The 20,261-nt window shown below is 63.3% G+C and overlaps 4 non-coding genes across 4 annotated transcripts; all 4 read left to right on the top strand.

Moving 5' to 3' along the window:
- Positions 1 to 1,923: 1,923 nt before the first annotated feature.
- Positions 1,924 to 2,042, top strand: LOC131872418 (5S ribosomal RNA). The gene has a single exon (XR_009370571.1). It is a non-coding gene; the product is annotated as a 5S ribosomal RNA (ribosomal RNA).
- A 5,915-nt stretch (positions 2,043 to 7,957) lies between these two features.
- On the top strand, positions 7,958 to 8,076 carry LOC131872417 (5S ribosomal RNA). Its single transcript, XR_009370570.1, has one exon. It is a non-coding gene; the product is annotated as a 5S ribosomal RNA (ribosomal RNA).
- A 5,914-nt stretch (positions 8,077 to 13,990) lies between these two features.
- Positions 13,991 to 14,109, top strand: LOC131872416 (5S ribosomal RNA). The gene has a single exon (XR_009370569.1). It is a non-coding gene; the product is annotated as a 5S ribosomal RNA (ribosomal RNA).
- Positions 14,110 to 20,023: 5,914 nt separating this feature from the next.
- LOC131872415 (5S ribosomal RNA) lies at positions 20,024 to 20,142 on the top strand. Its single transcript, XR_009370568.1, has one exon. It is a non-coding gene; the product is annotated as a 5S ribosomal RNA (ribosomal RNA).
- The last annotated feature ends 119 nt before the right edge of the window (positions 20,143 to 20,261 follow it).

The following is a 20,261-nucleotide window of genomic DNA, read 5'->3' as shown; positions in this document are numbered from 1 at the left end:
GATGCGCTGCCTTCACTAATTTCCAGAAAAGGCAAAAAAAAACGATATTTTAAAATTTCCGTTCTGAAAGATAGTGAAAAAAACGGAACGCGGGTGCCATCTTGAGCCCTTCCTGGTGCGCAGCCCAGGCAAGTTGTGCGCACCAAGGTGCCCACCCTGGCGGAGGTGCGCGCCCGGGGCAAACCGGGCTCCGACTTCGTGCACTGCATGGTGCCCACCAAGGCGCGCAACCCAGCCAAGGTGCCCACCGCAGCGAAGGTGCACGCGAGGTGCGCACCCGAGGTGCACACCCGGGGCAAACCGAGCTCCGACTTCGTGCACGCCGCACCTTGGAGCACACTTCAGAGCGCTCCTTGGTGCGCACCAGGGCGCGCAACCCAGCCAAGGTGCTCACCCCGGCGAAGGTGCACGCGAGGTGCGCACCCGGGGCAAGCCGGGCTCGGACTTCGTGCACGCCGCACCTTGGAGCACACATCGGAGCGCTCCCGGGTTCGCACCAGCATTGCGCACCTTTGATGCGCTGCCTTCACTAATTTCCAGAAAAGGCAAAAAAAAAAAAAAAACGAGATTTTAAAATTTCCGTTTTGAAAGATAGTGAAAAAAACGGAACGCGGGTGCCATCTTGAGCCCGCCCTGGTGTGCAGCCCAGGCAAGTTGTGCGCACCAAGGCACCCACCCTGGCCAAGGTGGGTCACGGGGTGGGTCCTAGGGTGGGTAACGGGGTGGGTACTAAGGTGCGTGCCAAGGTGGGTCATGGGGTGGGTGCCAAGGTGGGCACCAGGGTGGGTGTGCACCAACCCTAGCCAGGGTAGGTCACGGGGTGGTTGTCGGGGTGGGCGTCAAGGAGCCAAGGTGGGTGGCAAGTAGCCAAGTTGCGTGCCAAGGTGGGTGTCGGGGTGGGTGCCAAGGATCCAAGGTGGGTGCCAAGGAACCAAGGTGGGTGTCTGGGTGGGTGCCGAGGTGGGAGCCAGGGTGGGTCCCAAGGTGAGTGCAAAGGTGGGTGCCAGGGTCAAGGTGAGTGCCAATGTGGGTTCCAAGGTGCCAGGGTCAGGGTGAGTGCCAATGTGGGTTCAAAGGTGCTAAGTTGGGTGCGAGGTTGGGTGCGAGGGTGGGTGGGTGCCAAGGTGTGCTAGGTGGAAGCCCGGGTGGGTCGGCATCCCATGGGTGTCGAGTTGGGTGCCTGATGGGTGCTTCTTGTCAAGTTTTAGTCGTCGGGACTCATTTCGAGCCTTAGAGGTCGTTTCTTGTCCGGTTGCCCTGTCTTCGACCTGGGAACCCAATTTTGGTCCTCGGGTCCCATTTTTTTTTGTCTCGCATCCCACTTTTGGCCTGTGGCCTTTTCGGGGTCGATTCTCGTTTTGGGCATCAGAGCATGTTTCTTCTCCTAAAACCCAATATTTGTTTATTAAGTCTCGGAACACATTTTTGTTCTCGTGGACCCATCATGGGTCTTGGAACGCATTTGTGGTCCTTGGGTCCCATTTTGCATCCCGAAACTTGTGTTTTGGTGCTTGATCCCTATTTTGGGTGCCCACCTTGCACCAAGTGCGCACCCGGGGCAAACCGAGCGCCTTGGTGCACCGGGGCAAGATCGAGCGTGCACCCGAGGCGCCCCGAACATGCACCAAGGTGCACTCGGCCCACATGTGAGCGCAGGTCGTTGCGCCCGAGGTGGTGTGTGGGCACCGCGTTGCAGACGGGACACTGCACGCACACGACGCCCCGTCCAGGTGCACGCACGTAGGCCGGGCCGGGTGCACACCCGACGCCCTAGCAAGGTGCGCGCACCCGGGCAGGGCTCACACTTGGCGAACGGGGCGCACTTCGCGAGGGAGGGTGTGCACCTCGACGGGGGTGGGTGGCCGGGGTGGATTCGCACGTGGGTCGCGGTTTGCTAAGTACACACTGCGACAAGCTCATAACGGGTGCGATCATACCAGCGTTAGTGCACCGGATCCCATCAGAACTCCGCAGTTAAGCGCGCTTGGGCCGGAGTAGTACTGGGATGGGTGACCTCCCGGGAAGTCCCGGTGTTGCACCCTTTCTTAGTTTTTCGTCGGGCGTCGCAATGCTATTTGAATAAACCTTTTGCCCGTTTGCGTTCTCGTCGGGGCCGGGCCGGGCCGGGGTGCGCTGCCCGCACTACCGCGCGCGCGGGGGCGACACCGAGCGCGCACCCGAGGCGCCCCGAGCACACAGGCCACGGTGCAACCCGGGCGTTGTGCGCGCACCCCGGTGCGCCCGAGGTGCTGCGCGCGCACCCAGGTGAAATCGGTGTGCACCTCGGCCAGTGCGCGCTCGGTCGAGTCGCGCACGTTGGCCAAGGTGCACGGTGATGTTTCTTAATCTAATGTTCCGCACCAGACGCCCGGGACAGGTGAGCGAAGCTGGGCGGGGCCGGGTGCGCGGCCGGGGCAGGTGCACGCAGCTGGAGAGAGCTTTGGAGCACACCAGAGGTGCGCACCTTGGAGCACACTTCGGAGCGCACCAATGATGCGCTCCATTCAAAAGTTTCCTGAAAAGGCAAAAAAAGTTGAGATTATAGAATTTCCCACTTGAGAGATTGTAAAAAAAAAAAATTTAAAATGAAGGAAACGCGGGTGCCAAGGTGTGCGCGCCCGGGTGCGCAGCCCAGCCAAGGTGTGCGCACCAAGGCGCCCACCCTGGCGAAGGTGCACGCAAGGTGCGCACCCGAGGCAAACCGGACAATTAACCCAACTTTCGACTTCGCGCGCACCTGCGCACCTTGGAGCGCACTTCGGAGCGCTCCTTGGTGCGCACCAATCTTGGGCACCTCGGAGTGCACCATGGCGCCCACCAAGGTGCGCACCCGGGGCAAACCGAGCTCCGACTTCGTGCGCACCTTGGAGCGCACGAAAGGTGCGCACCATGGCGCCCACCAAGGTGCGCAGCCCAGCCAAGGCGTGCGCATCAAGGTGCGCACCCTGGCGAAGGTGCGCACCCGGGGCAAACCGAGCTCCGACTTCGTGCGCACCTTGGAGCGCACAAAGGGTGCGCAACCCAGCCAAGGTGTGCGCACCCCGGGCAAACCGAGCTCCGAATCGTGCGCACCTTGGAGCACACTTCGGAGCCCTCCTTGGTGCGCACCGATGTTGCGCACCTCGGAGCGCACCCGGGGAAAACAATGCAATTAACCCGACTTTCGACTTCGTGGGCACCTCGGAGCGCTCTCGGGTTCGCACCTCGGAGCACACCGAGGTGCGCACCTTTGATGCGCTGCCTTCACCAATTTCCAGAAAAGGCAAGAAAACATTGAGAAGGTGTGCGCACCGAGGTGCCCACCCTGGCGAAGGTGCACGCGAGGTGCGCACCCGGGGCAAACCGGGCTCCGACTTCGTGCACGCCATGCTGCGCACCTTGGAGGGCCATGGTGCGCACCTTGGAGCACACTTCGGAGCGCTCAATGGTGCCCAACCCAGCCAAGGTGCCCACCGCGGCGAAGGTGCACGCGAGGTGCGCACCCGGGGCAAACCGGGCTCCGACTTCGTGCACGCCGCACCTTGGAGCACACTTCGGAGCGCTCCTTGGTGCGCACCAGGGCGCGCAACCCAGCCGAGGTGCCCACCCCGGCGAAGGTGCACGCGGGGTGCGCACCCGGGGCAAACCGGGCTCCGACTTCGTGCACGCCATGGTGCCCACCGCGGCGAAGGTGCACGCGAGGTGCGCACCCGGGGCAAACCGGGCTCCGACTTCGTGCACGCCGCACCTTGGAGCACACTTCGGAGCGCTCCTTGGTGCGCACCAGGGCGCGCAACCCAGCCGAGGTGCCCACCCCGGCGAAGGTGCACGCGAGGTGCGCACCCGGGGCAAACCGGGCTCCGACTTCGTGCACGCCATGGTGCCCACCGCGGCGAAGGTGCACGCGAGGTGCGCACCCGGGGCAAACCGGGCTCCGACTTCGTGCACGCCGCACCTTGGAGCACACTTCGGAGCGCTCCTTGGTGCGCACCATGGTGCCCACCAGGGCGCGCAACCCCGCCGAAGGTGCACGCGAGGTGCGCACCCGGGGCAAACCGGGCTCCGACTTCGTGCACGCCGCACCTTGGAGCACACTTCGGAGCGCTCCTTGGTGCGCACCAGGGCGCGCAACCCCGCCGAAGGTGCACGCGAGGTGCGCACCCGGGGCAAACCGGGCTCCGACTTCGTGCACGCCATGGTGCGCACCAGGGTGCCCACCGCGGCGAAGGTGCGCACCCGGGGCAAACCGGGCTCCGACTTCGTGCACGCCGCACCTTGGAGCACACTTCGGAGCGCTCCTTGGTGCGCACCAGGGCGCGCAACCCAGCCGAGGTGCCCACCCCGGCGAAGGTGCACGCGAGGTGCGCACCCGGGGCAAACCGGGCTCCGACTTCGTGCACGCCATGGTGCCCACCGCGGCGAAGGTGCGCACCCGGGGCAAACCGGGCTAGGACTTCGTGCACGCCGCACCTTGGAGCACACTTTGGAGCGCTCCTTGGTGCGCACCATGGTGCCCACCAGGCCGCGCAACCCAGCCAAGGTGTGCGCACCAAGGTGCACGCGAGGTGCGCACCCGGGGCAAACCGGGGTCCGGCTTCGTGCACGCCGCACCTTGGAGCACACATCGGGGCGCTCCCGGGTTCGCACCGGCGTTGCGCACCGTGGTGGGCACCTCGGAGCGCACCGTGGTGGGCACCTCGGAGCACACCAAGGTGGGCAGCGAGGTGCGCACCTTTGATGCGATGCCTTCACTAATTTCCATAAAAGGCAAAAAAAAACGAGATTTTAAAATTTCCGTTTTGAAAGATAGTGAGAAAAAGGGAATGCTGGTGCCATCTTGAGCCCGCCCTGGTGCGCAGCCCAGCCAAGGTGTGCGCACCAAGGTGCCCACCCTGGCGAAGGTGCGCGCCCGGGCAATTAACCCAACTTCCAACTTCGCGCGCGCCAGGGTGGGAGCGCACCCAACAACCGGGCCTGGGAAGAGCCAATGCGAGAAACCCCACCAAACGCTCTGACAAAAAAAGAGGGGGCGCTCCAGTAACCCCGCTTCGGAGCGCACCCTGGGCAAACCCAGCCAGGGTGCCCACCCCGGCCAAGGTGCAGGCGAGGTGCGCACCCGGGGCAAACCGGGCTCCGACAACGTGCACGCCGCACCTTGGAGCACACTTCGTAGCGCTCCCGGGTGCGCACCTCAGAGCACACCAAGGTGGGCAGCGAGGTGCGCACCTTTGATGCGCTGCCTTCACTAATTTCCAGAAAAGGCAAAAAAAAGAGGAGATTTTAAAATTTCCGTTTTGAAAGATAGTGAAAAAAACGGAACGCGGGTGCCATCTTGAGCCCGCCCTGGTGCACAGCCCAGGTAAGGTGCCCACCCTGGCAAAGGTGCGCACCCGGGCAATTAACCCTACTTCCGACTTCGTGCGCGCCAGGGTGGCAACCGGGCCTGGGAAGAGCCAATGCGAGAAACCCCACCAAACGCTCCGACAAAAAAAGAGGCGGCGCTCCAATAACCCCGCTTCGGAGCGCAGCCGGGGCAAACCCAGCCAAGGTGCCCACCCCGACGAAGGTGCACGCGAGGTGCGCACCCGGGGCAAACCGGGCTCCGACAACGTGCACGCAGCACCTTGGAGCACACTTCGAAGCACTCCCGGGTGCCCACCGGCGTTGCGCACCGTGGTGGGCAGCGAGGTGCGCACCTTTGATGCGCTGCCTTCACTAATTTCCAGAAAAGGCAAAAAAAAATGAGATTTTAAAATTTCCGTTTTGAAAGATAGTGAAAAAAACGGAACGCGGGTGCCATCTTGAGCCCGCCCTGGTGCGCAGCCCAGGCAAGGCATGCGCACCAAGGTGCCCACCCGCGGTGCACGCCCGGGGCAAACCGGGCTCCGACTTCGTGCAGGCCGCACCTTGGAGCACACTTCGGAGCGCTCCTTGGTGCGCACCATGGTGCCCACCAGGGCGCACCCGGGGCAAACCGGGCTCCGACTTCGTGCACGCCGCACCTTGGAGCACACATCGGAGCGCTCCCAGGTTCGCACCAGCGTTGCGCACCTTTGATGCGCTGCCTTCACTAATTTCCAGAAAAGGCAAAAAAAAACGATATTTTAAAATTTCCGTTCTGAAAGATAGTGAAAAAAACGGAACGCGGGTGCCATCTTGAGCCCTTCCTGGTGCGCAGCCCAGGCAAGTTGTGCGCACCAAGGTGCCCACCCTGGCGGAGGTGCGCGCCCGGGGCAAACCGGGCTCCGACTTCGTGCACTGCATGGTGCCCACCAAGGCGCGCAACCCAGCCAAGGTGCCCACCGCAGCGAAGGTGCACGCGAGGTGCGCACCCGAGGTGCACACCCGGGGCAAACCGAGCTCCGACTTCGTGCACGCCGCACCTTGGAGCACACTTCAGAGCGCTCCTTGGTGCGCACCAGGGCGCGCAACCCAGCCAAGGTGCTCACCCCGGCGAAGGTGCACGCGAGGTGCGCACCCGGGGCAAGCCGGGCTCGGACTTCGTGCACGCCGCACCTTGGAGCACACATCGGAGCGCTCCCGGGTTCGCACCAGCATTGCGCACCTTTGATGCGCTGCCTTCACTAATTTCCAGAAAAGGCAAAAAAAAAAAAAAAACGAGATTTTAAAATTTCCGTTTTGAAAGATAGTGAAAAAAACGGAACGCGGGTGCCATCTTGAGCCCGCCCTGGTGTGCAGCCCAGGCAAGTTGTGCGCACCAAGGCACCCACCCTGGCCAAGGTGGGTCACGGGGTGGGTCCTAGGGTGGGTAACGGGGTGGGTACTAAGGTGCGTGCCAAGGTGGGTCATGGGGTGGGTGCCAAGGTGGGCACCAGGGTGGGTGTGCACCAACCCTAGCCAGGGTAGGTCACGGGGTGGTTGTCGGGGTGGGCGTCAAGGAGCCAAGGTGGGTGGCAAGTAGCCAAGTTGCGTGCCAAGGTGGGTGTCGGGGTGGGTGCCAAGGATCCAAGGTGGGTGCCAAGGAACCAAGGTGGGTGTCTGGGTGGGTGCCGAGGTGGGAGCCAGGGTGGGTCCCAAGGTGAGTGCAAAGGTGGGTGCCAGGGTCAAGGTGAGTGCCAATGTGGGTTCCAAGGTGCCAGGGTCAGGGTGAGTGCCAATGTGGGTTCAAAGGTGCTAAGTTGGGTGCGAGGTTGGGTGCGAGGGTGGGTGGGTGCCAAGGTGTGCTAGGTGGAAGCCCGGGTGGGTCGGCATCCCATGGGTGTCGAGTTGGGTGCCTGATGGGTGCTTCTTGTCAAGTTTTAGTCGTCGGGACTCATTTCGAGCCTTAGAGGTCGTTTCTTGTCCGGTTGCCCTGTCTTCGACCTGGGAACCCAATTTTGGTCCTCGGGTCCCATTTTTTTTTGTCTCGCATCCCACTTTTGGCCTGTGGCCTTTTCGGGGTCGATTCTCGTTTTGGGCATCAGAGCATGTTTCTTCTCCTAAAACCCAATATTTGTTTATTAAGTCTCGGAACACATTTTTGTTCTCGTGGACCCATCATGGGTCTTGGAACGCATTTGTGGTCCTTGGGTCCCATTTTGCATCCCGAAACTTGTGTTTTGGTGCTTGATCCCTATTTTGGGTGCCCACCTTGCACCAAGTGCGCACCCGGGGCAAACCGAGCGCCTTGGTGCACCGGGGCAAGATCGAGCGTGCACCCGAGGCGCCCCGAACATGCACCAAGGTGCACTCGGCCCACATGTGAGCGCAGGTCGTTGCGCCCGAGGTGGTGTGTGGGCACCGCGTTGCAGACGGGACACTGCACGCACACGACGCCCCGTCCAGGTGCACGCACGTAGGCCGGGCCGGGTGCACACCCGATGCCCTAGCAAGGTGCGCGCACCCGGGCAGGGCTCACACTTGGCGAACGGGGCGCACTTCGCGAGGGAGGGTGTGCACCTCGACGGGGGTGGGTGGCCGGGGTGGATTCGCACGTGGGTCGCGGTTTGCTAAGTACACACTGCGACAAGCTCATAACGGGTGCGATCATACCAGCGTTAGTGCACCGGATCCCATCAGAACTCCGCAGTTAAGCGCGCTTGGGCCGGAGTAGTACTGGGATGGGTGACCTCCCGGGAAGTCCCGGTGTTGCACCCTTTCTTAGTTTTTCGCCGGGCGTCGCAATGCTATTTGAATAAACCTTTTGCCCGTTTGCGTTCTCATCGGGGCCGGGCCGGGCCGGGGTGCGCTGCCCGCACTACCGCGCGCGCGGGGGCGACACCGAGCGCGCACCCGAGGCGCCCCGAGCACACAGGCCACGGTGCAACCCGGGCGTTGTGCGCGCACCCCGGTGCGCCCGAGGTGCTGCGCGCGCACCCAGGTGAAATCGGTGTGCACCTCGGCCAGTGCGCGCTCGGTCGAGTCGCGCACGTTGGCCAAGGTGCACGGTGATGTTTCTTACTCTAAGGTTCCGCACCAGACGCCCGGGACAGGTGAGCGAAGCTGGGCGGGGCCGGGTGCGCGGCCGGGGCAGGTGCACGCAGCTGGAGAGAGCTTTGGAGCACACCAGAGGTGCGCACCTTGGAGCACACTTCGGAGCGCACCAATGATGCGCTCCATTCAAAAGTTTCCTGAAAAGGCAAAAAAAGTTGAGATTATAGAATTTCCCACTTGAGAGATTGTAAAAAAAAAAATTTAAAATGAAGGAAACGCGGGTGCCAAGGTGTGCGCGCCCGGGTGCGCAGCCCAGCCAAGGTGTGCGCACCAAGGCGCCCACCCTGGCGAAGGTGCACGCAAGGTGCGCACCCGAGGCAAACCGGACAATTAACCCAACTTTCGACTTCGCGCGCACCTGCGCACCTTGGAGCGCACTTCGGAGCGCTCCTTGGTGCGCACCAATCTTGGGCACCTCGGAGTGCACCATGGCGCCCACCAAGGTGCGCACCCGGGGCAAACCGAGCTCCGACTTCGTGCGCACCTTGGAGCGCACGAAAGGTGCGCACCATGGCGCCCACCAAGGTGCGCAGCCCAGCCAAGGCGTGCGCATCAAGGTGCGCACCCTGGCGAAGGTGCGCACCCGGGGCAAACCGAGCTCCGACTTCGTGCGCACCTTGGAGCGCACAAAGGGTGCGCAACCCAGCCAAGGTGTGCGCACCCCGGGCAAACCGAGCTCCGAATCGTGCGCACCTTGGAGCACACTTCGGAGCCCTCCTTGGTGCGCACCGATGTTGCGCACCTCGGAGCGCACCCGGGGAAAACAATGCAATTAACCCGACTTTCGACTTCGTGGGCACCTCGGAGCGCTCTCGGGTTCGCACCTCGGAGCACACCGAGGTGCGCACCTTTGATGCGCTGCCTTCACCAATTTCCAGAAAAGGCAAGAAAACATTGAGAAGGTGTGCGCACCGAGGTGCCCACCCTGGCGAAGGTGCACGCGAGGTGCGCACCCGGGGCAAACCGGGCTCCGACTTCGTGCACGCCATGCTGCGCACCTTGGAGGGCCATGGTGCGCACCTTGGAGCACACTTCGGAGCGCTCAATGGTGCCCAACCCAGCCAAGGTGCCCACCGCGGCGAAGGTGCACGCGAGGTGCGCACCCGGGGCAAACCGGGCTCCGACTTCGTGCACGCCGCACCTTGGAGCACACTTCGGAGCGCTCCTTGGTGCGCACCAGGGCGCGCAACCCAGCCGAGGTGCCCACCCCGGCGAAGGTGCACGCGGGGTGCGCACCCGGGGCAAACCGGGCTCCGACTTCGTGCACGCCATGGTGCCCACCGCGGCGAAGGTGCACGCGAGGTGCGCACCCGGGGCAAACCGGGCTCCGACTTCGTGCACGCCGCACCTTGGAGCACACTTCGGAGCGCTCCTTGGTGCGCACCAGGGCGCGCAACCCAGCCGAGGTGCCCACCCCGGCGAAGGTGCACGCGAGGTGCGCACCCGGGGCAAACCGGGCTCCGACTTCGTGCACGCCATGGTGCCCACCGCGGCGAAGGTGCACGCGAGGTGCGCACCCGGGGCAAACCGGGCTCCGACTTCGTGCACGCCGCACCTTGGAGCACACTTCGGAGCGCTCCTTGGTGCGCACCATGGTGCCCACCAGGGCGCGCAACCCCGCCGAAGGTGCACGCGAGGTGCGCACCCGGGGCAAACCGGGCTCCGACTTCGTGCACGCCGCACCTTGGAGCACACTTCGGAGCGCTCCTTGGTGCGCACCAGGGCGCGCAACCCCGCCGAAGGTGCACGCGAGGTGCGCACCCGGGGCAAACCGGGCTCCGACTTCGTGCACGCCATGGTGCGCACCAGGGTGCCCACCGCGGCGAAGGTGCGCACCCGGGGCAAACCGGGCTCCGACTTCGTGCACGCCGCACCTTGGAGCACACTTCGGAGCGCTCCTTGGTGCGCACCAGGGCGCGCAACCCAGCCGAGGTGCCCACCCCGGCGAAGGTGCACGCGAGGTGCGCACCCGGGGCAAACCGGGCTCCGACTTCGTGCACGCCATGGTGCCCACCGCGGCGAAGGTGCGCACCCGGGGCAAACCGGGCTAGGACTTCGTGCACGCCGCACCTTGGAGCACACTTTGGAGCGCTCCTTGGTGCGCACCATGGTGCCCACCAGGCCGCGCAACCCAGCCAAGGTGTGCGCACCAAGGTGCACGCGAGGTGCGCACCCGGGGCAAACCGGGGTCCGGCTTCGTGCACGCCGCACCTTGGAGCACACATCGGGGCGCTCCCGGGTTCGCACCGGCGTTGCGCACCGTGGTGGGCACCTCGGAGCGCACCGTGGTGGGCACCTCGGAGCACACCAAGGTGGGCAGCGAGGTGCGCACCTTTGATGCGATGCCTTCACTAATTTCCATAAAAGGCAAAAAAAAACGAGATTTTAAAATTTCCGTTTTGAAAGATAGTGAGAAAAAGGGAATGCTGGTGCCATCTTGAGCCCGCCCTGGTGCGCAGCCCAGCCAAGGTGTGCGCACCAAGGTGCCCACCCTGGCGAAGGTGCGCGCCCGGGCAATTAACCCAACTTCCAACTTCGCGCGCGCCAGGGTGGGAGCGCACCCAACAACCGGGCCTGGGAAGAGCCAATGCGAGAAACCCCACCAAACGCTCTGACAAAAAAAGAGGGGGCGCTCCAGTAACCCCGCTTCGGAGCGCACCCTGGGCAAACCCAGCCAGGGTGCCCACCCCGGCCAAGGTGCAGGCGAGGTGCGCACCCGGGGCAAACCGGGCTCCGACAACGTGCACGCCGCACCTTGGAGCACACTTCGTAGCGCTCCCGGGTGCGCACCTCAGAGCACACCAAGGTGGGCAGCGAGGTGCGCACCTTTGATGCGCTGCCTTCACTAATTTCCAGAAAAGGCAAAAAAAAGAGGAGATTTTAAAATTTCCGTTTTGAAAGATAGTGAAAAAAACGGAACGCGGGTGCCATCTTGAGCCCGCCCTGGTGCACAGCCCAGGTAAGGTGCCCACCCTGGCAAAGGTGCGCACCCGGGCAATTAACCCTACTTCCGACTTCGTGCGCGCCAGGGTGGCAACCGGGCCTGGGAAGAGCCAATGCGAGAAACCCCACCAAACGCTCCGACAAAAAAAGAGGCGGCGCTCCAATAACCCCGCTTCGGAGCGCAGCCGGGGCAAACCCAGCCAAGGTGCCCACCCCGACGAAGGTGCACGCGAGGTGCGCACCCGGGGCAAACCGGGCTCCGACAACGTGCACGCAGCACCTTGGAGCACACTTCGAAGCACTCCCGGGTGCCCACCGGCGTTGCGCACCGTGGTGGGCAGCGAGGTGCGCACCTTTGATGCGCTGCCTTCACTAATTTCCAGAAAAGGCAAAAAAAAATGAGATTTTAAAATTTCCGTTTTGAAAGATAGTGAAAAAAACGGAACGCGGGTGCCATCTTGAGCCCGCCCTGGTGCGCAGCCCAGGCAAGGCATGCGCACCAAGGTGCCCACCCGCGGTGCACGCCCGGGGCAAACCGGGCTCCGACTTCGTGCAGGCCGCACCTTGGAGCACACTTCGGAGCGCTCCTTGGTGCGCACCATGGTGCCCACCAGGGCGCACCCGGGGCAAACCGGGCTCCGACTTCGTGCACGCCGCACCTTGGAGCACACATCGGAGCGCTCCCAGGTTCGCACCAGCGTTGCGCACCTTTGATGCGCTGCCTTCACTAATTTCCAGAAAAGGCAAAAAAAAACGATATTTTAAAATTTCCGTTCTGAAAGATAGTGAAAAAAACGGAACGCGGGTGCCATCTTGAGCCCTTCCTGGTGCGCAGCCCAGGCAAGTTGTGCGCACCAAGGTGCCCACCCTGGCGGAGGTGCGCGCCCGGGGCAAACCGGGCTCCGACTTCGTGCACTGCATGGTGCCCACCAAGGCGCGCAACCCAGCCAAGGTGCCCACCGCAGCGAAGGTGCACGCGAGGTGCGCACCCGAGGTGCACACCCGGGGCAAACCGAGCTCCGACTTCGTGCACGCCGCACCTTGGAGCACACTTCAGAGCGCTCCTTGGTGCGCACCAGGGCGCGCAACCCAGCCAAGGTGCTCACCCCGGCGAAGGTGCACGCGAGGTGCGCACCCGGGGCAAGCCGGGCTCGGACTTCGTGCACGCCGCACCTTGGAGCACACATCGGAGCGCTCCCGGGTTCGCACCAGCATTGCGCACCTTTGATGCGCTGCCTTCACTAATTTCCAGAAAAGGCAAAAAAAAAAAAAAAACGAGATTTTAAAATTTCCGTTTTGAAAGATAGTGAAAAAAACGGAACGCGGGTGCCATCTTGAGCCCGCCCTGGTGTGCAGCCCAGGCAAGTTGTGCGCACCAAGGCACCCACCCTGGCCAAGGTGGGTCACGGGGTGGGTCCTAGGGTGGGTAACGGGGTGGGTACTAAGGTGCGTGCCAAGGTGGGTCATGGGGTGGGTGCCAAGGTGGGCACCAGGGTGGGTGTGCACCAACCCTAGCCAGGGTAGGTCACGGGGTGGTTGTCGGGGTGGGCGTCAAGGAGCCAAGGTGGGTGGCAAGTAGCCAAGTTGCGTGCCAAGGTGGGTGTCGGGGTGGGTGCCAAGGATCCAAGGTGGGTGCCAAGGAACCAAGGTGGGTGTCTGGGTGGGTGCCGAGGTGGGAGCCAGGGTGGGTCCCAAGGTGAGTGCAAAGGTGGGTGCCAGGGTCAAGGTGAGTGCCAATGTGGGTTCCAAGGTGCCAGGGTCAGGGTGAGTGCCAATGTGGGTTCAAAGGTGCTAAGTTGGGTGCGAGGTTGGGTGCGAGGGTGGGTGGGTGCCAAGGTGTGCTAGGTGGAAGCCCGGGTGGGTCGGCATCCCATGGGTGTCGAGTTGGGTGCCTGATGGGTGCTTCTTGTCAAGTTTTAGTCGTCGGGACTCATTTCGAGCCTTAGAGGTCGTTTCTTGTCCGGTTGCCCTGTCTTCGACCTGGGAACCCAATTTTGGTCCTCGGGTCCCATTTTTTTTTGTCTCGCATCCCACTTTTGGCCTGTGGCCTTTTCGGGGTCGATTCTCGTTTTGGGCATCAGAGCATGTTTCTTCTCCTAAAACCCAATATTTGTTTATTAAGTCTCGAAACACATTTTTGTTCTCGTGGACCCATCATGGGTCTTGGAACGCATTTGTGGTCCTTGGGTCCCATTTTGCATCCCGAAACTTGTGTTTTGGTGCTTGATCCCTATTTTGGGTGCCCACCTTGCACCAAGTGCGCACCCGGGGCAAACCGAGCGCCTTGGTGCACCGGGGCAAGATCGAGCGTGCACCCGAGGCGCCCCGAACATGCACCAAGGTGCACTCGGCCCACATGTGAGCGCAGGTCGTTGCGCCCGAGGTGGTGTGTGGGCACCGCGTTGCAGACGGGACACTGCACGCACACGACGCCCCGTCCAGGTGCACGCACGTAGGCCGGGCCGGGTGCACACCCGACGCCCTAGCAAGGTGCGCGCACCCGGGCAGGGCTCACACTTGGCGAACGGGGCGCACTTCGCGAGGGAGGGTGTGCACCTCGACGGGGGTGGGTGGCCGGGGTGGATTCGCACGTGGGTCGCGGTTTGCTAAGTACACACTGCGACAAGCTCATAACGGGTGCGATCATACCAGCGTTAGTGCACCGGATCCCATCAGAACTCCGCAGTTAAGCGCGCTTGGGCCGGAGTAGTACTGGGATGGGTGACCTCCCGGGAAGTCCCGGTGTTGCACCCTTTTTTAGTTTTTCGCCGGGCGTCGCAATGCTATTTGAATAAACCTTTTGCCCGTTTGCGTTCTCGTCGGGGCCGGGCCGGGCCGGGGTGCGCTGCCCGCACTACCGCGCGCGCGGGGGCGACACCGAGCGCGCACCCGAGGCGCCCCGAGCACACAGGCCACGGTGCAACCCGGGCGTTGTGCGCGCACCCCGGTGCGCCCGAGGTGCTGCGCGCGCACCCAGGTGAAATCGGTGTGCACCTCGGCCAGTGCGCGCTCGGTCGAGTCGCGCACGTTGGCCAAGGTGCACGGTGATGTTTCTTACTCTAAGGTTCCGCACCAGACGCCCGGGACAGGTGAGCGAAGCTGGGCGGGGCCGGGTGCGCGGCCGGGGCAGGTGCACGCAGCTAGAGAGAGCTTTGGAGCACACCAGAGGTGCGCACCTTGGAGCACACTTCGGAGCGCACCAATGATGCGCTCCATTCAAAAGTTTCCTGAAAAGGCAAAAAAAGTTGAGATTATAGAATTTCCCACTTGAGAGATTGTAAAAAAAAAAAATTTAAAATGAAGGAAACGCGGGTGCCAAGGTGTGCGCGCCCGGGTGCGCAGCCCAGCCAAGGTGTGCGCACCAAGGCGCCCACCCTGGCGAAGGTGCACGCAAGGTGCGCACCCGAGGCAAACCGGACAATTAACCCAACTTTCGACTTCGCGCGCACCTGCGCACCTTGGAGCGCACTTCGGAGCGCTCCTTGGTGCGCACCAATCTTGGGCACCTCGGAGTGCACCATGGCGCCCACCAAGGTGCGCACCCGGGGCAAACCGAGCTCCGACTTCGTGCGCACCTTGGAGCGCACGAAAGGTGCGCACCATGGCGCCCACCAAGGTGCGCAGCCCAGCCAAGGCGTGCGCATCAAGGTGCGCACCCTGGCGAAGGTGCGCACCCGGGGCAAACCGAGCTCCGACTTCGTGCGCACCTTGGAGCGCACAAAGGGTGCGCAACCCAGCCAAGGTGTGCGCACCCCGGGCAAACCGAGCTCCGAATCGTGCGCACCTTGGAGCACACTTCGGAGCCCTCCTTGGTGCGCACCGATGTTGCGCACCTCGGAGCGCACCCGGGGAAAACAATGCAATTAACCCGACTTTCGACTTCGTGGGCACCTCGGAGCGCTCTCGGGTTCGCACCTCGGAGCACACCGAGGTGCGCACCTTTGATGCGCTGCCTTCACCAATTTCCAGAAAAGGCAAGAAAACATTGAGAAGGTGTGCGCACCGAGGTGCCCACCCTGGCGAAGGTGCACGCGAGGTGCGCACCCGGGGCAAACCGGGCTCCGACTTCGTGCACGCCATGCTGCGCACCTTGGAGGGCCATGGTGCGCACCTTGGAGCACACTTCGGAGCGCTCAATGGTGCCCAACCCAGCCAAGGTGCCCACCGCGGCGAAGGTGCACGCGAGGTGCGCACCCGGGGCAAACCGGGCTCCGACTTCGTGCACGCCGCACCTTGGAGCACACTTCGGAGCGCTCCTTGGTGCGCACCAGGGCGCGCAACCCAGCCGAGGTGCCCACCCCGGCGAAGGTGCACGCGGGGTGCGCACCCGGGGCAAACCGGGCTCCGACTTCGTGCACGCCATGGTGCCCACCGCGGCGAAGGTGCACGCGAGGTGCGCACCCGGGGCAAACCGGGCTCCGACTTCGTGCACGCCGCACCTTGGAGCACACTTCGGAGCGCTCCTTGGTGCGCACCAGGGCGCGCAACCCAGCCGAGGTGCCCACCCCGGCGAAGGTGCACGCGAGGTGCGCACCCGGGGCAAACCGGGCTCCGACTTCGTGCACGCCATGGTGCCCACCGCGGCGAAGGTGCACGCGAGGTGCGCACCCGGGGCAAACCGGGCTCCGACTTCGTGCACGCCGCACCTTGGAGCACACTTCGGAGCGCTCCTTGGTGCGCACCATGGTGCCCACCAGGGCGCGCAACCCCGCCGAAGGTGCACGCGAGGTGCGCACCCGGGGCAAACCGGGCTCCGACTTCGTGCACGCCGCACCTTGGAGCACACTTCGGAGCGCTCCTTGGTGCGCACCAGGGCGCGCAACCCCGCCGAAGGTGCACGCGAGGTGCGCACCCGGGGCAAACCGGGCTCCGACTTCGTGCACGCCATGGTGCGCACCAGGGTGCCCACCGCGGCGAAGGTGCGCACCCGGGGCAAACCGGGCTCCGACTTCGTGCACGCCGCACCTTGGAGCACACTTCGGAGCGCTCCTTGGTGCGCACCAGGGCGCGCAACCCAGCCGAGGTGCCCACCCCGGCGAAGGTGCACGCGAGGTGCGCACCCGGGGCAAACCGGGCTCCGACTTCGTGCACGCCATGGTGCCCACCGCGGCGAAGGTGCGCACCCGGGGCAAACCGGGCTAGGACTTCGTGCACGCCGCACCTTGGAGCACACTTTGGAGCGCTCCTTGGTGCGCACCATGGTGCCCACCAGGCCGCGCAACCCAGCCAAGGTGTGCGCACCAAGGTGCACGCGAGGTGCGCACCCGGGGCAAACCGGGGTCCGGCTTCGTGCACGCCGCACCTTGGAGCACACATCGGGGCGCTCCCGGGTTCGCACCGGCGTTGCGCACCGTGGTGGGCACCTCGGAGCGCACCGTGGTGGGCACCTCGGAGCACACCAAGGTGGGCAGCGAGGTGCGCACCTTTGATGCGATGCCTTCACTAATTTCCATAAAAGGCAAAAAAAAACGAGATTTTAAAATTTCCATTTTGAAAGATAGTGAGAAAAAGGGAATGCTGGTGCCATCTTGAGCCCGCCCTGGTGCGCAGCCCAGCCAAGGTGTGCGCACCAAGGTGCCCACCCTGGCGAAGGTGCGCGCCCGGGCAATTAACCCAACTTCCAACTTCGCGCGCGCCAGGGTGGGAGCGCACCCAACAACCGGGCCTGGGAAGAGCCAATGCGAGAAACCCCACCAAACGCTCTGACAAAAAAAGAGGGGGCGCTCCAGTAACCCCGCTTCGGAGCGCACCCTGGGCAAACCCAGCGAGGGTGCCCACCCCGGCCAAGGTGCAGGCGAGGTGCGCACCCGGGGCAAACCGGGCTCCGACAACGTGCACGCCGCACCTTGGAGCACACTTCGTAGCGCTCCCGGGTGCGCACCTCAGAGCACACCAAGGTGGGCAGCGAGGTGCGCACCTTTGATGCGCTGCCTTCACTAATTTCCAGAAAAGGCAAAAAAAAGAGGAGATTTTAAAATTTCCGTTTTGAAAGATAGTGAAAAAAACGGAACGCGGGTGCCATCTTGAGCCCGCCCTGGTGCACAGCCCAGGTAAGGTGCCCACCCTGGCAAAGGTGCGCACCCGGGCAATTAACCCTACTTCCGACTTCGTGCGCGCCAGGGTGGCAACCGGGCCTGGGAAGAGCCAATGCGAGAAACCCCACCAAACGCTCCGACAAAAAAAGAGGCGGCGCTCCAATAACCCCGCTTCGGAGCGCAGCCGGGGCAAACCCAGCCAAGGTGCCCACCCCGACGAAGGTGCACGCGAGGTGCGCACCCGGGGCAAACCGGGCTCCGACAACGTGCACGCAGCACCTTGGAGCACACTTCGAAGCACTCCCGGGTGCCCACCGGCGTTGCGCACCGTGGTGGGCAGCGAGGTGCGCACCTTTGATGCGCTGCCTTCACTAATTTCCAGAAAAGGCAAAAAAAAATGAGATTTTAAAATTTCCGTTTTGAAAGATAGTGAAAAAAACGGAACGCGGGTGCCATCTTGAGCCCGCCCTGGTGCGCAGCCCAGGCAAGGCATGCGCACCAAGGTGCCCACCCGCGGTGCACGCCCGGGGCAAACCGGGCTCCGACTTCGTGCAGGCCGCACCTTGGAGCACACTTCGGAGCGCTCCTTGGTGCGCACCATGGTGCCCACCAGGGCGCACCCGGGGCAAACCGGGCTCCGACTTCGTGCACGCCGCACCTTGGAGCACACATCGGAGCGCTCCCAGGTTCGCACCAGCGTTGCGCACCTTTGATGCGCTGCCTTCACTAATTTCCAGAAAAGGCAAAAAAAAACGATATTTTAAAATTTCCGTTCTGAAAGATAGTGAAAAAAACGGAACGCGGGTGCCATCTTGAGCCCTTCCTGGTGCGCAGCCCAGGCAAGTTGTGCGCACCAAGGTGCCCACCCTGGCGGAGGTGCGCGCCCGGGGCAAACCGGGCTCCGACTTCGTGCACTGCATGGTGCCCACCAAGGCGCGCAACCCAGCCAAGGTGCCCACCGCAGCGAAGGTGCACGCGAGGTGCGCACCCGAGGTGCACACCCGGGGCAAACCGAGCTCCGACTTCGTGCACGCCGCACCTTGGAGCACACTTCAGAGCGCTCCTTGGTGCGCACCAGGGCGCGCAACCCAGCCAAGGTGCTCACCCCGGCGAAGGTGCACGCGAGGTGCGCACCCGGGGCAAGCCGGGCTCGGACTTCGTGCACGCCGCACCTTGGAGCACACATCGGAGCGCTCCTGGGTTCGCACCAGCATTGCGCACCTTTGATGCGCTGCCTTCACTAATTTCCAGAAAAGGCAAAAAAAAAAAAAAACGAGATTTTAAAATTTCCGTTTTGAAAGATAGTGAAAAAAACGGAACGCGGGTGCCATCTTGAGCCCGCCCTGGTGTGCAGCCCAGGCAAGTTGTGCGCACCAAGGCACCCACCCTGGCCAAGGTGGGTCACGGGGTGGGTCCTAGGGTGGGTAACGGGGTGGGTACTAAGGTGCGTGCCAAGGTGGGTCATGGGGTGGGTGCCAAGGTGGGCACCAGGGTGGGTGTGCACCAACCCTAGCCAGGGTAGGTCACGGGGTGGTTGTCGGGGTGGGCGTCAAGGAGCCAAGGTGGGTGGCAAGTAGCCAAGTTGCGTGCCAAGGTGGGTGTCGGGGTGGGTGCCAAGGATCCAAGGTGGGTGCCAAGGAACCAAGGTGGGTGTCTGGGTGGGTGCCGAGGTGGGAGCCAGGGTGGGTCCCAAGGTGAGTGCAAAGGTGGGTGCCAGGGTCAAGGTGAGTGCCAATGTGGGTTCCAAGGTGCCAGGGTCAGGGTGAGTGCCAATGTGGGTTCAAAGGTGCTAAGTTGGGTGCGAGGTTGGGTGCGAGGGTGGGTGGGTGCCAAGGTGTGCTAGGTGGAAGCCCGGGTGGGTCGGCATCCCATGGGTGTCGAGTTGGGTGCCTGATGGGTGCTTCTTGTCAAGTTTTAGTCGTCGGGACTCATTTCGAGCCTTAGAGGTCGTTTCTTGTCCGGTTGCCCTGTCTTCGACCTGGGAACCCAATTTTGGTCCTCGGGTCCCATTTTTTTTTGTCTCGCATCCCACTTTTGGCCTGTGGCCTTTTCGGGGTCGATTCTCGTTTTGGGCATCAGAGCATGTTTCTTCTCCTAAAACCCAATATTTGTTTATTAAGTCTCGGAACACATTTTTGTTCTCGTGGACCCATCATGGGTCTTGGAACGCATTTGTGGTCCTTGGGTCCCATTTTGCATCCCGAAACTTGTGTTTTGGTGCTTGATCCCTATTTTGGGTGCCCACCTTGCACCAAGTGCGCACCCGGGGCAAACCGAGCGCCTTGGTGCACCGGGGCAAGATCGAGCGTGCACCCGAGGCGCCCCGAACATGCACCAAGGTGCACTCGGCCCACATGTGAGCGCAGGTCGTTGCGCCCGAGGTGGTGTGTGGGCACCGCGTTGCAGACGGGACACTGCACGCACACGACGCCCCGTCCAGGTGCACGCACGTAGGCCGGGCCGGGTGCACACCCGACGCCCTAGCAAGGTGCGCGCACCCGGGCAGGGCTCACACTTGGCGAACGGGGCGCACTTCGCGAGGGAGGGTGTGCACCTCGACGGGGGTGGGTGGCCGGGGTGGATTCGCACGTGGGTCGCGGTTTGCTAAGTACACACTGCGACAAGCTCATAACGGGTGCGATCATACCAGCGTTAGTGCACCGGATCCCATCAGAACTCCGCAGTTAAGCGCGCTTGGGCCGGAGTAGTACTGGGATGGGTGACCTCCCGGGAAGTCCCGGTGTTGCACCCTTTTTTAGTTTTTCGCCGGGCGTCGCAATGCTATTTGAATAAACCTTTTGCCCGTTTGCGTTCTCGTCGGGGCCGGGCCGGGCCGGGGTGCGCTGCCCGCACTACCGCGCGCGCGGGGGC

The sequence above is a fragment of the Cryptomeria japonica genome, unplaced genomic scaffold, assembly GCF_030272615.1.
Source record: "Cryptomeria japonica unplaced genomic scaffold, Sugi_1.0 HiC_scaffold_596, whole genome shotgun sequence".
In the NCBI taxonomy this organism is placed as follows: domain Eukaryota; kingdom Viridiplantae; phylum Streptophyta; class Pinopsida; order Cupressales; family Cupressaceae; genus Cryptomeria; species Cryptomeria japonica.
This window is presented reverse-complemented; position numbering and strand designations above follow the sequence as displayed.